Source organism: Panthera uncia (genome assembly GCF_023721935.1).
Source record: "Panthera uncia isolate 11264 chromosome E2 unlocalized genomic scaffold, Puncia_PCG_1.0 HiC_scaffold_20, whole genome shotgun sequence".
Taxonomy (NCBI): Eukaryota; Metazoa; Chordata; class Mammalia; order Carnivora; family Felidae; genus Panthera; species Panthera uncia.
The window spans coordinates 17,877,080-17,892,975 of NW_026057589.1; positions in this window are offsets into that span (position 1 = coordinate 17,877,080).

Genomic DNA, 15,896 nt, shown 5'->3' on the forward strand with positions numbered 1-15,896 from the left:
CTTTTCTTATTTTTTTCACTTATATCTCCTCTCCCCAAAGTTAAAATTTCTTCATATTTTTGGATCCCATCCTACCATCACCACAGATGTGCCTATGTTCAAATTCCATCCGTTTCCTGCCTAAGCCAGATGTTTCCTGGCCATAACTGTGACACTCGCCCAATGTCTTCTGGTGCGTCCTTTGGCCAGGACGAAAGCTATTTCCAGTCACCATTTTCTCACACAGAATGAGTACCTTCAGTGTGGCCTTCCTCAACCTTCCTTTCCTTTCTCACCCTGGCTGCCAAGAGGGGCTCTGAGCAGCCTCCACCCATTCCGAAGCAGGGACACGTTCAACAGTGAGCTTCCCAGAGCCCAGCCAGGTCAGTAGCACCAATGAAATAGCTTCACCTACTGTCCCCACTCTTTCATTTCTCTTCCTCCCTGCATGGATTACCCCTTGGGTGCTACACTGTGAATACTGAATTTCTTCCAAAGTTTCTTGATGTGAAACATCAATAAAACATCCTGTAGGATATCTCTCACCCACCTTGAAATACTTCACTTATGGGACTCTGTGATGTCATAGACCACATTTCCTTTCCACAGAGCATTAATGTGTCCTACTCGGCAATCCATTGAAAATATGTGATCCAACCATTAAAGATGGTGTTACTTATCCTAGTCAGTGGAGAAGAAGAGAAAGCAGCAAAATAAGTGTAACTGATTTTTTTAAGTTTATTTATTTATTGTGTGTGTGAGAGAAAGAGAGCACACACAGAGAAGGGCAGAGAGAGAGAGAAAGAGACAGAGAGGGAGAGGGAGAGAGAATCCCAAGCAGATGAGGCTTGATCCCATGAACTGTGAGATCATGACTTGAGTCAAAATCAAGAGTTGGGCACTTAAATGACTGAGCCACTCAGATGCCCCAAGTGTAACTGATTCTTTGGTCATAAATGTGTCATATTCCAACAAAGAGTTAAGTCCCAGAAGGGTCAGTAACTGTATCTATACTTTATTTGAATCAAAGTGATGGTGTTGAATAGAGATTGGTATCCCTATTAATTTTATCAGAAAAAAAGTCTGTTTTCCTACCGTGTGTGTGTGTGTGTGTGTGTGTGTGTGTGTGTGTTCATATAGCTCATATGCACATACCCCTGGTCCATAGTATGAAATGTAACATAAAACAGGAAGCAATAAAAATGCTCAAAAGTTCAACATTGCAAGTAATAAGAGGTTTTTAATGAAGAGTAACAAATCTAGCCAACCAGAAGAACTATAAATGTTATCAAGCAAAGTAAACATTCCACTTGTAATTGTTATTAAAGATGGATTAATATGAAACCCTCAAAATGGCAGACTCCTAGAGCAAGATCCAGTGGGCTGGAGAAAGAATGTAAAACTTTGTAAGAGTGTAAGTCTAATATGGTGTTGGCAATTTTGCAAAGAAAAGGAAATACCAATTCAAGAATTTTTACGAAGAATTATTGCCTACTTACTATGTTTTTTTAGACCACTTCCTAAATTAGAATGTGGTAAGAGAGAAAGAAACCACTTGATTTTTCTTGGGTATCCACATTCCAGCCATCTTTTAAGCTCCTTCTCAATTCCATCATCTTTCATGATGATTTCCTTGCCGTCCAGACTTCATTTCTCTATTATTTCCATTGATTCCCAGTTGGATTTCGTGCCAGGGTGTATGGCTTGGGACAGCCTTGTGTCAGTCACCATTATTATTCAACTAGGCTACAGAGGAGTTTCCACCGGTCATCTTGTGTCCTTTCCTGCCCCTCCCCATTCTCCCTGCTGCATGCACATGGTGTGATCCTCTTAAAACATGAATGTGTTCGTATTGCTTCCCTGACTTTAAACCCTTCAGTTGTTTTAATAAGTGGAATGCAGACCAGACATCTTCCACAGCTCATCGGATCCTGTGTGATGTGTAGTGGGCACCTCCCGTCCTTTGTCCTCTCTGATCAAGTGCCACTGAACCCCTCTTTGCCCCATGACTAAGCCAAGTTCTTTACTGCCTAAGAATCTCTTATAGCCTCTTCCAAATGCAGGGAGAGCTGGCCCCCCCGGCACTTTGGCATTTTAATAATTTCTCCAGGTGATTTTTTCCTGAGCACTAAAATGTTTCAGAACAAAAAGCAGCAAGCTTGTTCTATAAAGGGCCAAATAGTAAATATTTTTGGTTTTGTGGGCCAGACGGTGTCTGTTAGGACTGCTCAATTCTGTCCATAGTATCTTGAAAGCATCCAAAGATAATACATAAATAAGTAGGCATGGCTACGGGCCAATAAAACTTTATTTACAAATAACAGAGTTGATAAAAAAAAAAAAAGAAAGAAACCAGATTTGGCCTACTGGCCATTGTTTGCCAACCTACTAGTATAAAAAAGTTCTTAAGTAGGGATATGCTTCAGAATCTCATCAGGATCATTTTTCACAGAACAGATATCTGGACTCCTAAGGTATGTATATTTGTATTTTTTGAAAATTTCCATAGCATATCTCTGATGGTCACTGCAGGATAGAAAGAAGTTAGAAAGACACACACATACACACACACACACACACACACACACACACACACACACACATTTACATATATACTGTATATACAAATTCATGGATCAAAATGAGGAAGAATTTTGAAAAGTTCCATCTGTCCTTCAGGATATTAAATTAGGCTACCTTGATAAGTAGTAAGCTTCCTGTACCTAGAATATTCAAACAGAAAGGCAGTTAAGTCTCTGACAAAAACGATGTTTAGGAATCCATATCAAAGTTCAATGAATGAAATATGCCATTTCTTTCAGAACATTCTATGGCTCAATGGTGTGACAGAGTTTGAACTTTGACATCACATATAACAGAGTTCAATCCAAGCTTCGCCACTTACTAGATACTTAATTCTGAGAAAGCTTCTTAACTTCTCTGGACACTTGTTTGCTTATCTTTATTTTTTTAAATATGTGAATCACCTTTTTTAAAGTTTATTTATTTTGAGAGAGAGAGAGAGAGTAAGCAGGAGGGGCAGAGAGAGAGAGGGAGAGAAAGAATCCCAAGCATCCCTGCATTGTCAGCGAGAGCCTGATGCGGGGCTCGAACTCGCAAACTGCGAGATCATGACCTGAACCAAAACCAAGGGTTGGACACTCAATTGGCTGAGCCACACAGGTGCCCCAGTTTGTTTATACATAACTTGGAATGACTAATTAATACTTGATTGGCATGGTGTCAGTTTGGATACGTGATACATACATAAAGTAGCTTGTACAAGCCCTGACCCTACAATAGGTTCTTAATAAATTAAAAGCATTTTTAGTGCTAGTGTTAATATTAGTATTTACTTTGTCCTACATCTCACTACTTTGATCCTGTATGAGAAATTCCAAGTGGTAGCCTAGAATGCCTAAAAGTACATCCCATCAACGCTGGGCTCACATTTCCCCATTTGGTCCATTGACAGTCTTTTGACAAGCTAAGGCCTCTGTCAAGTATCATAATCACTGGTTAATCTCCATTCCCTTCAACCTCATCTTTGCAGCACCCCACTCAGCCATCTAAAGGGCCCTTGTCTATTCAGTTCATGGAACGTCTGCATGGAGCATTGAATATCCTTGCAGAAGGTTCTAGAGCCTTCCTGTCCAGATGGCTGCCCCCAGAAATTCTCAAGCCATAAACAGAACTTTGGCCAGATACATATGGCTACTGTGTTCACATTTTGACTCTTTGTGGGCTAGATCTGTGAGTTCCACCTTCCCTGAATTCCCCTAACTATAGAGACCATGTGAATCTCTGAGCTAAGAAATCATCTCTACTGATTCTGGGATGTGCTGCCCCTGCACACTCTCAGTCCAGGCCAGCAGTACAGAAATTACCCTGCAAAATATTGTGCAATACTGGCCTGGATACAGGAAGTTATCAGCATGAGCTTCCCACGTATCCAAATGGTACTTCTCAGTATTTCACCTTTGGAGGAAACACCGGCCCAAATCATTAGTTTCCAGAGCCACCGATGGTACAGATAACTCTCCAATCAATATGTGCACTGATAAGTTCTTATCAGTGGGAATGGATCCTAGGAAGTATTCTCTAGTTGATGTTATCGCACGAAGTAAGCCACTAATAACCCTGCTTTATGTGTAAGTCTGCGGCCCAGAGACTCAATCCCATACCCTAAAGCCCACATTAGGCCTGAGCACTGCAAATTTCACACATGCCAGTGTTAAAGTATAGTGGGAGATAAATATGTCTGGTGTTTAGATTCTCCTTTTCTGGCCCTATTATACATTATGAGTCTTTGTCATGGAGAAAGCTTTGTAAAAGTAGTAATTGAGACAAGGGTTTCACTTGGAAAGTGATCTCTATGCCCATCAAGAGGGATGTGCTGAATCACCCAGCAGTTTGCTGATTCATCAGGACAGCTCAGGAGCTACCATAGCAATGAGCCAGCTCTCCTCGAATTACATCCCCCAAGTTAATTACAGCTGATTTTCATACTCCTGTCTTAGAAAATAAATTAGAAGTCCATTTATTAGAAGGAGAATCTACTCTCAAGCCTTAGGTTTTCAAAGAAGTAATGACATGGGCTAATGTCCCATATATGGATGGAATACTTATCTTTCATATGTGTGCCACAATTCCCATGGGTGATAAGTGATTTTTCTAGGGTGAGGCTTATTCACCTCTTTTCTTCGAGAATTCTAAAAGACTCTATACATACCTACATATATGGCTAAAATATAAAGCACGACTTAGGGCAGAATTAACTGGTACAAAATAGGTGCCACTTGTAGGATTTTAAATATTCAGTGAATGTTGTAGATTATACCCATGTGTTGAATTCTACATGTTTGCTGAGTATATGTTTAGTGTCCAATCCACCACTGACCAGAGGGAAGACAGCAGGGAGAAAGACACAGTACTAGGACCACAGAAAATACAGGCTGGTGGGGAAAACAAATGTTATATAAATAACTAACTGATTCAATAAAAATAGGGGCTGGTATTAGTCACGGTTCTCTAGAGAAATAGAATCAATAATGTGTGTGTGTGTGTCTGTGAGAGAGAGAGAGAGAGAGAGAGAGAGAGAGAGAGAGACAGACAGACTTGCTTTAAGGAATCGGCTCTTGGGATCGTGGGGCTGGCAAATCCAACACCTGCAGGGAAGGCCATCAACAAACAAGCTGGAGACCCAGCCAAGAGCTGATGTTGCAGCCTGTGTGCAAAGGCTGTGTGGAAGCTGAATTTCCTCAGTCTTTTTCTCCTAAGGTCTTCAAATGATTGCAAACAGCTCACCTACATTACGGAAGGTTATATGCTTTATTCAAAGTCTACTGATTTAAATATTAATCTCGTCTAAATAAACCTTCACAGTGACATTTAGACTGGTGTTTGCCCAAATATCTGAGTACTGTGGACTAGTCAATTTGATGCATAAAATTAATCATCACGGGGCTTATCACCATTAAGTATGGGGTGTCCTAAGAGCATAGAAGAAAGGGACCTAATCTACTCTGTAGGCATGGAAGGCAGGCTTCCAGTATGGCCTTCAAGGATCCCTGCCTCCTGATATTCGCACACCTTTCTCCTCTTGCATATGGACTGCACCAACAAAATACGGCAAAAGTGATGAGATGTCACTCCTGTGATTACAAGACTCTCTGTCACCTTCTTGATGAAGCAAGCTGCCAGGTGAGAGAGGCCCACAGGACAAGGAATACAACGTGACCTACAGTCAACAGTCAGAGGAGAACTGAGGTCCTCAGCCCAATATCCCCTGGTGAATCGAATGTCACCAACAACCAACAAAGAAGCTTTCAAAGAAGCTTTCAATCAGATACTTGCCTGAGACTTCAGAAGAGCCTACGGCGCCTTGGCTGACACCTTGACTGCAGCCAGGTGAGATGCCAGGACTTAGAGGACCCAGCTAAGTAAGCTACACCCAGATTCCTACTCCGAGATTACTCTGAAATAATATACACTGTTTTAAGAGGTTTGGGGACAATTGGTTAAGCAGTAATAATTACTAATACAACCAGCTGATGGAAGTTTCGCCAAAGGAGTGATGACGAATATGTGACATGAAAGCTGTGTGCATGTGAGAGCGTGTGTGTCTGTATCTTAACATAGCAGTAGGTAGAAACTTTGGGAGTTGGTCAGATTGTTTCTGCTGAGGCTCAAGAGCAGAGGGGAAAATGCTTTGCTTTTTGTACAGGAGAGAATAGCAGAAACAGGGCAGCTGAGTTTCTGGTCACGTTTCAGACATCAAGGAACTTCCCTAGACTCTAAGCCTCATGGGATTTGGAACAGGTTCTGAACGTCTTCATCACTGTATTTTTAATGCTGGCACACAGCAGGCACAATACATACTTATTAAACAAATTAATTAATTAATGATTGAATAAATAGAATCCAGAATTGATCCAAGTTGATTGTATATATTAATAAGCATATTCAGGGGTGTCTGGGTGGCTCAGTTCTTTGAGTGTCTGACTCTTGATTTTGGCTCAGGTCATGATCCCAGGGTCGTGGGATCGAGCCCCACATCGGGCTCTGACGGTGAGCACGGAGCGTGCTTAAGATTCTCTCTCTCTCTCTCTCTCTCTCTCTCTCTCTCTCTCTCTGTCTCTCACTCTGTCTCCCTTTGCCCCTCTCCCCCACTTGTGTTCTCTCTCTGTCTCTCTCTCAAATACATGTTTTAAAAAGCATATTTAGACAAGATGAAGATTTTCAGGGGAAGCAATCTCCCAGCTGTTTGGAGACATCCATTCTCCCTTGGGCTGGTAAGGAGTGTGGAACACGCTGAGGTCTTGAATATGATGAATGATAATACAATCCAATCACAATTCAGGGATGTTCTAACCCAAATCATCTATTAAGAGTGACTGACTCAGCATTTTAAATGAGGAGTAACTGTTGTGAACAGGAATGAGGATGGGATAAAGAGAGTTCCCAGCTGGGCAGGTCACTTGACAATAAGCTAGTCTGGGGCCAGGTCTTTCCTGCTGATGTGGAATTCTGCAGTTTCAAAGGGCCCCTGGATGGGAATGTGTTGCTGCTGCATGACCCACATGCTTCTGGAATCTCCAGCAGGTTCCATCCCTCCAATGGCTCTGGACATGCAGAGTGGAAACCACCCAGCTATTCAGTTCTGAACCCAAAAGCTGTGGACCCATAAGCAGCAGCATCACCCGTTAGAAATGCAAATTCTCAGGCCCCACTGCCAACCCACACACTCAGAAAACGGGAAGGGACAGAGACGCAGCCATCCGTGTTTTAACAAGCTCCCGGGGAACTCTGATGCATGCTCAGGTTTTAGTTTACCGTGAGGGGAAACTAAAATCGAGGGCCCTGAAACACTCCAGAGGGGAGACAGTGAGGACATAACCCATGGAGGTAGCAGTAAAAATGGAGGTGTGCAGGCAAATCTAAGATTATGTTTAAAATTTAGTATCGTCGGATTCGGTGGTTGATCAATGCAGAAAGCAGATGTGAAAGAAGCCTCTAAGCTGGCTAAGGATTCTAGCGTGGGTATTACGTTGGATGGTCGGTAGAGGCTGCAACACAGGTCTCCAGGGATTCAGGACTTCAAGTGTTAAGACCGGGAGCACCCTGGGCAACCTCAGACAGTTCCGTTAGTCACCCAGCAGTAAAGTTTTGGAAACGGATATTGATGATGCTGGTTGCTCTGAGCTGAACTCGGTCCCCCCAGAATTCATATGTTAAATCCCTACCCACCCACCCCCTCCATGCCACTGTCTGGAGATAGGGCCTTTAGGAAGTAATTAAGGTTAAATGAGGTCAGTAGGGTTGGGCTGTAATTCTATAGGACTGTGGCCTTTTAAGAAGAGAAAGGGAAAGTAATCTCCACCATGTAAGGACATAGCAAGAAGGGGCCGGTCTGTAATCCAGGAAGGGAGCCCTCACCAGAACCCAACTGTGACCTTGGACGTCCAGCCTCCAGAACTGTGAGAAAATAAATGTCTGTTGTTTAAGCCACCGGTCTGTGGTATTTTGTTATGACAGTCCGAGCTGACTAAGATGATGATAGTTGTATTTGTGGAGCATTTATTATGTGCCTAACACTGTGAAGTACTTTACATAAATCATCTCACATAATCCTTATAACACTCTCTGAAACAGGCATGATGATCATAGCCAATTTAAAGATTAGTAGACTGAGGCTTAGTCAAGTCAAACCACTCACCAAGATTACACAACTAGTATGTAGCAGGGCTAGGGCACTGGTTCTCCATTGTGACTTACAGTTGAATCTCTTGAGAGCTTTAAAAAATACTGGTGTTTAAGTCTCACTTCTAAAGGTTCTGAGGTGGGATGCAGGGTGCACGCTGAGATATTTAAAACAGGCAAAGTTGGGATCCATGTAAAGAAACAGATATCCAGCCTGTCTCTAAACTAATTAAATCAGGACTCTCTTGTTCAACCACAGTTGTAAACATCCAGGCTAGAGTTGGAACCCAGATCCACCTGCCTCCAGATGCCAGAAAAGCTACTTCTGATTTTTAAATTTTAAATGCTTGAAGAATATCCAAGCTGAAGAGTTGTTGAGGGCATATATCCTGACATCCCGATCACTATCACAGGTTGAAGGTGGGACTAGAAATATTTACAAGTAGACTTAAAATGGTCAACAGAAGCATGGAAATTGAAATCCTGATCCTATGAGAATTAACCAAGCCAATTAAGGTAGAAGTGAAGAATTCCAAGGAACATGATTGCCTTGTAGATGTTGAAATGTTTTGCTTCTTTGGGATAAAACAGTCCTACCTACATAATATTTTAGTTCGGATCTTGCGCAAGGCACAAAGATCGATCCCGTGGCCTTCTTTGGCACATGCAGCCCAATAGGGTCAGAGACTCTACCTCAAAGCTCAATCCACTGAAGAATAAGAAATGAGCTCAGATTTCGGACTTGCTGCTTGGCAGTTGCTAGTCTCCAAAACACGCTTGAGATGTCACGTAGACCTTGTGGTTTGACACCAATGACTCAAAAGAGTCAAGCCAGTTAAGAAGCATGATGTGGATATAATATCAAAGAGGAAACCTCTAGACCAAATTAAAAGAATCCAAAGTCTTCTGTTTCTATTGTAAGTGAGACTACTGCAACTAATTTATTTCTACATCATGAAAGTAGCAAGTGGAAAGTAGGAGGAGTCAGACATTTACCTTTCTCTTATTTTAATTACTCTCTACTGCATTAGAGTCTAGGTGGCCAATTATATTGAATGGTACAGCATCTTGTCCATTTTTGTAGCCTTAAGGCCTGTTTCAGTTCTTGGAACATCGCGTACACTTAGTAAGTGTTTGTTGGCTGACTTATCTTTCTAAGCCAAAGGATCATAGGACGGGAGTGCTGATGAAATGGCTCAAATTGGTCAAAATCAATCAAGGAAATCTTCCAGAGGTGATGCTTTGGCCCAGTTTTGGAAAAGATATGAGGACCCAAATCCGACCACATTCCCATTCTTCTTAATGTATTTAACCTTGCAGGAGGGCACATGTTGCTTGCTAATTCATTTGCAGCCATGAGATATGGTAACATATGAGACAGAGGGGCCGTTAAGAGGAAGTTACTTGTTGATGGTGGAAAATGTGGGGAAGGGAAGGAAAAGAACTTTGAGACAGAGTTAACCTTACTTCTTATGCCAAGAATCAGAGATCCCAAAACATGAGGTTTTCTCTCAATGCTCATACCTACCTACCTACCTACCTACCTACCTACCTCTCTGTCCTCTATCAATCTATCACCTATTTATCAATCATCTACTGCTTTCTAATAAGGAGAGAATACATTCTATATTCTCTCATAGATTTTCAAGATACACTTCTAAAACATTCTCACCCAATTTCTTAGAAACATTCTCTTGAGGGAACTGGGATCAGGTGATGAGGAATCCAAAGTGTTTGACAAATATTTTCCATGTAGTAATTATCTAGGTGAAAATGACTCTAGATTTTCTTCATGCATGTGGCCAAATTGTGTTAAGTGTCAAAAGTTTCTTTTCTCTCGAAATCAATAAACTGGCAAGAAACTTCTACAAGCCTGCCAGCCTTCAGGGGGCTTTTCTCCTACTGGCAAAAGAACTCAGTTGAGGAAACCACTTATTTGATGAAATTGGAACATCCCCAAATTCATAAATCAATTTCCAAATTGCAGGAAAAAAATAATACTTTTTAAATGCCTCTAATTGTTATTCATTATTCTAGGTCTGTGAAACTTCACCAGAGTGGTTTATTGATGAGGCGGCCCTTCAAAGAACATTATTCAGGCACAGGGGAGTGAAATGTTCAGAACCACACCAAAATAACAGATTGCAGGATAGGGCACCTGATTTGATGTTGTTTGCTTTGGGCTAAGTTTAAAAAAAAAAAATAGAAAGTTGGGTGTTTTTTTGAAAAGTTTTTTCTTTGAGTTTCTTTTTCTTTTATTTCTCAAGTAAGAAGGAAAAAAAAATATAGGGGAAAAAATTAAGGCAAGCTGTTGGAAAGAACACAGACACCAAGTCTGATTTTACTCCTAAAAGCCATTTACATGAGCCACTGTGTGTATTTGTAGACTCAAAACTATAACCTCAGGTCTGATGACTACAACAGGATTTCTCGGGACCTGGCCTGCTAGGCAAGGAAAGTACCAGGCCTCCCTGGGAAGTACTTTCACAGATCCACCTGGATCATCCAGGAAACACCTGGACATATCCCCAACACTGAAAGGAAAATTTATGGCTGTTTTTCCATGAGGGCATTTGAGAAATGAACTGTGTCTTTGATAAGCCAATGCCAAACAATTCATTGTGTGGAGCCCACAACGCTAGAGGGTTGTTTGTGCAGTTTACACGCTTCAAGCAGTGAGCTTTGGGCTTCACCTAAAGGCTTCAACAGTTGGCCCATTCATTCATTCATTCATTCATATATTCATATGTTCATTTACGGCCCTTCTTGAACTGATTGATAAAAGACCTTCCACAATGCCCTTAAGCCACAGCCCAAGCTCTCTGCCCCTGTGAGCAGTAAAATTCCTCCAGAATTACCTAGGTCCCTGCTCTCCACTTCTTCAACTACCATTATTGCCATATCACCTCAATAGCTGATATGGTCACCATCTTGCCAAGCTCAATGTTCAATGATCTGAATTCCTTGTGGTCAATGGCTTAGCATCATTTGGCAAAGTAGACTGTTCACTTCTGAAGTCACCCCAGCTTGCAGATGCCGCCTGTGTTCAGATGCTTCTCTTACTTATAGCTCCAACCCTGTCTTCTCCTTTGAACTCCATGGATACCAACCGAACTCTCCCCTAACTTCTTACCACGGACATATACTAGAAATCCCTAACATGATGTGTCTAAAACAGGACCTTTAGTTCCCCCTCCTCCAAACTCTTCCCCTGACAACTGCTTCTGAGTCCATGGCAGGTCTGTCCATCCTGTTGCTGGACCCCAAATCCCGAGAGTCACCCTTAATTTCCATGTTGCCTTTCACTGCCCCATTATGACGGTTCTACGTCCTGAATACATCTTCCCTCCCCAACTCTGGGTCACTGCCTCCGTGCTCCTGGATTCCCTCCTGCAATAGTGTCTTCCCTCTCATTTCCACAGGCAGGATATTTTAAATATAACTTAAATTTTTTTAATGTTTATTTATTTTTGACAGAGAGAGAGACATTACACAAGCAGGGGAGGAGCAGAGAGAGAGAGAGGGAGATGAGGATCTGAAGTGGACTCCACACTGACAGCAGAGAGCCTGACATGGGGCCCGAACTCACCAACTGCGAGATCATGACCTGAGCCAAAGTCAGACGCCTAACCGACTGAGCTACCCAGGTGCCCCAAAGACAGGATATTTTAAAAGTCTAAATTAGGGGTGCCTGGGTGGCTCAGTCGGTTAGGCGTCTGACTTCGGCTCAGGTCATGATCTTATGGTTTGTGGGTTAGAGCCCCACGTCAGGCTCTGTGCTGACAGCTCGGAGCCTGGAGCCTGCTTCGGATTCTGTGTCTCCCTCTCTCTCTGCCGCTCCCCCATTCATGCTCTGTCTCTCTCCATCTCTCAAAAGTGAATAAACATTAAAAATAAACAAACAAACAAACAAACAAAAATAAAATTGTAAATCAAATCTGATTACCCAAGACACTACTCTGATGACTTTCCAAATAAAAGTCAGTCATCAAAATAAAACTCAGATTCCTTAACTTGACCTCCTGTGAACTTGCTTTTGCTCACCTCTGACCTCTGACCTCTGACACTGATCTCCCATCATTCTTCCTGCTCTCCTTGCCATCTAGCTTCTCAGTCCTGGGGGCATTATAAATTGTAACTGCATTAGAATTAAATGAAGAATCAAATATAAAATGCCTGGGATTCCACCTGGACCAGTGAAGTCAGGACCTCTGTGGGAGTGCCTGGGGGACCCGTGTCTTCCTACTCCTCACATACAAGGATCACTATGCAGCAAGAGAACTCTGTGCCCTACGTCTACACAACGATGTTTTCTCATCACCCAAGACTTGAACCCAGTCCTCTCTCCGGAGATGATTTCTCTGGCCACCTCAGCTGAGGGCTCCCCTGTTGTCTGCCACCTCCTTGACTTATAACCCATCACTCTGTGTTTCCTCGCAGCACATGTAATTATCTGAGATTAACTTACGTGACTCCTGGGGCGCTTGGGTGGCTTAGTCGGTGAAGTGTCCGACTTCAGCTCAGGTCATGATCTCACGGTTTGTGGGTTCGAGCCCCACGTCGGGCTCCGTGCTGACGGCTCGGTGCCTAGAGCCTGCTTCAGACTCTGTGTCTCCCTCTCTCTCTGCCCCTCCCCTACTTGCACTCTGTCTCTCTCTCTCTCACAAAAATAAGTAAACATTAAACAAAGAATTTAACGTACTTAATTCCTTACTGACTATCTTCCCTTACGAGAGTCGAAGAGGACGATGATGGGGTCTACCTTCTGTTTCCTGTTGTATTCCTGACGCTTACCACTTTGTCCATCAGCCGCAACTCCAACGCATGGCCTGCCAGATTGCTAGGGAGGCTGGAAAATGCAGGCTAGCTATGATCCCAGGAAAAGAGGACACAGCTGGGTGGCCATCAGCATCTCTGCCACACAGAATGCCAAGGATACAGTTTTTCGAGCATCCAAAGAAAGAGTTCCCGCTCCTGACCTCCGGTGGAAGTGGCATCTAAGGAGAGACCTTCAAAGCAGGTAACGGGTACGTGAAGGAAGGGATGAAGGGCAGATGGCATTTCCAAGTAGAGGCTCCACTGTTGTTGACCTAACATTTGAGGATTTGAATACGACAGCATGGCATGTTCCAGAGATTGGAAATAATTTCAGTGTGACTGGGGGTGAGGGGCAAGGAGGGTGGGAAGTCAAGAGCACAGACTCTGAAGCACCTTATAAACCACAAGAAAAACTCTGCCCTTCCTCTTGGGACCATTTGGGAGAAAGGAAGCATTGCATGGTTTGATTTGCATATTACAATGTTCATTTGGCTAACGTATGGACGGCAGAAGGTGGGGGACGGGCAGGTGGGCAAGATTTGATGCTCTGGAGACCAGTTACAAATTACAATAATCTGAGAGGGAGATGCTTAATATGATTGCGAAATGCCAAAAAGAGAGAATCATACACTGTACCCATCCATTTGACAGATTATTCTGTGTAATTAATTTTTGAAAATTGGATTAGCTGGTTGATGGTTCCTTAGAGTGCCAGCCAAGAGCCTGCAGCCCTGAGTGGGTCACCCCTTGAGCTTAGGGAGCATGTTGTTCTGCCCTGCAAAGACTTCTCCTTAGCCTGGTGCCTTATAATGATGCTTTAGGTAGCAAATAAGAAAAACCCAAATTTGAACTAGCTTCAGCAAAGAGGGAAGGTGTTTTTTTATTTTTATTATTATTATTATTATTATTATTATTATTATTCTTCAAGTGGGCTCCATGCTGGGTGCGGCTTGAACTCGTGACCCTGAGATCAAGACCTAAGCTGAGGTCAAGAGTCAGACGCCTAACCGACTGAGCCATCCAGGCGCCCCAAGGAAGTTTATTATTTCTTATAACCAAACTCTGAGGCAGGCAAGGGTGAACAAAACTGCCTGCAGAGTTCTCTCTCTCTCTCTCTTCTGCATTCTGGCTTTGAAGATGGGCTTCCTAGATAGGACACCTCCTGACTCACTTCCCGTCACTGCCTCTATCTCTGTGCGCTACAGTCCAGCTGTCCATGTTGCCAGGGAGTTCACAGCAGAGCCAAGGGCACCCACATCTTCCTGCCATTGGACATGTTGGACCTGGAGTCTGCAATGTCTGCCCTCTTTGCCCGGTTCATTCCCATTAGAACTTTCCTGTTCCAGGCAGCTATCACCTGCTCCAAGGAGTGTTCTTGCTCCTTTCTGACTAGATCAGGGTCTCCCGTTGTGTTCCCCAGCATCTGGCACATCCCCTATCATGTTTGATTAAATCCTTTGACATTTTTGCCTACTTTTCCTATTAGTCTGTAGCCCCTCCCAATAGTGTGGCATCTCTTTATGCTCAGCACTGGGGATTGGGTTTGGCAAACACTGGGTGCTTAGGAAGGCCACTCTAACCCAATGGATTTCTGTTGTATGTAACATTTTGCCTGGCTCCAGAAGCATGTGTAAGCCAGGTGACATAGTAGGTGACACAATCTTCACTCTTAGTGAGAGCTCTACTGATTAAATGACAGTATGAGATGACATCATGGTGAGTATATGCCAGGAACCATACTAGGGTCTTTGAGGACTTCTGCCATCAACTCTATTAGAAGGGTACAATGGTTTTCCCATTTTAGAGATGAGCAAAGTAAAGCCTGGACACTTGAAGCAACTCATTTGTGGGCACAAGATATGAAGTAGCTGATGGCAGAACTAGAATTCAGACCTAGATACATCTGTCAACCAGAGTCCAGAGGGACAGTTCACGTCTCAGCTGACTTGGCCTCACACTCCCCTCCCTCCACTCGCTGTTCACCAACACTCTCTAGCCTCAGCCACATTCCCTCCATCCCTTGAGTAGCCAGGCTCATAGAGCCTTCCCTCCTCTTAAGGCTCTACCCAGCACTTGCTGGCTCAGGAAGCCTCTCAGGACGCTTCTCATCCCCGGAGTCTGAGTTCAAAGTCACCTGTCCGAGGAGGCCTCCTGGGGCTCCAAATGAGCGAGGCCATTCCCACTGTCTACTCGTCCCATTCCAGGCCTGCTTTCTCAACACCTACCATTATCTGTCCTCAGGTGGATTATCTCTCTCTGAGGAGAATGTCCACTTCAAGAGGGCAGGGCAACTACATCTTTAAAGAGGGTAAATTATAAGCTGATCCTAAAGATGCCCGATTATAGTTTTACAACCAGTAAGGCTAGTGAAGTTGTTTGTTTAAAATGGATATACTTTTAGGATTTGGGGAATGTTGTGGTGTTTTGGAAACTTGCTTCCTGCAAGTGAGATATAAATGTAGCAGCTTCTGACATTTTCTTTCTTACATTCCAGAGTCCACTGCCTTTCAACTTTCTTGACCTTCGGTACAAAAATAGGATAGGCTAAGAAAGTGAGGTCTAGTCTATTCTCCATATCCGGAACAAGAGCATGAATAAAAGGAAAGAGAAGATTCTAATGAGTACTGATGGACAGAAAGATAAAAACAGCAAATTTTATCCAGAAATGAAGGTATGATAGCAATCATTCTGTTAGAAGCTCACGTTAATCAGAGAAAGCATCGAAATGAATCTAATCCCACATTTTTATTTGCATTCAGAATTCAGGTTTTCCTAACACTGCCCGACCGAACACTATATGCCAAAGTTAGTTGTTCTGTGACACTTGGTGAGGGAAAAAATTATTTTAATGTCTACTTGATTCTTTTGAAAAGGGAAATAGTTTTTAAATCAGAAAG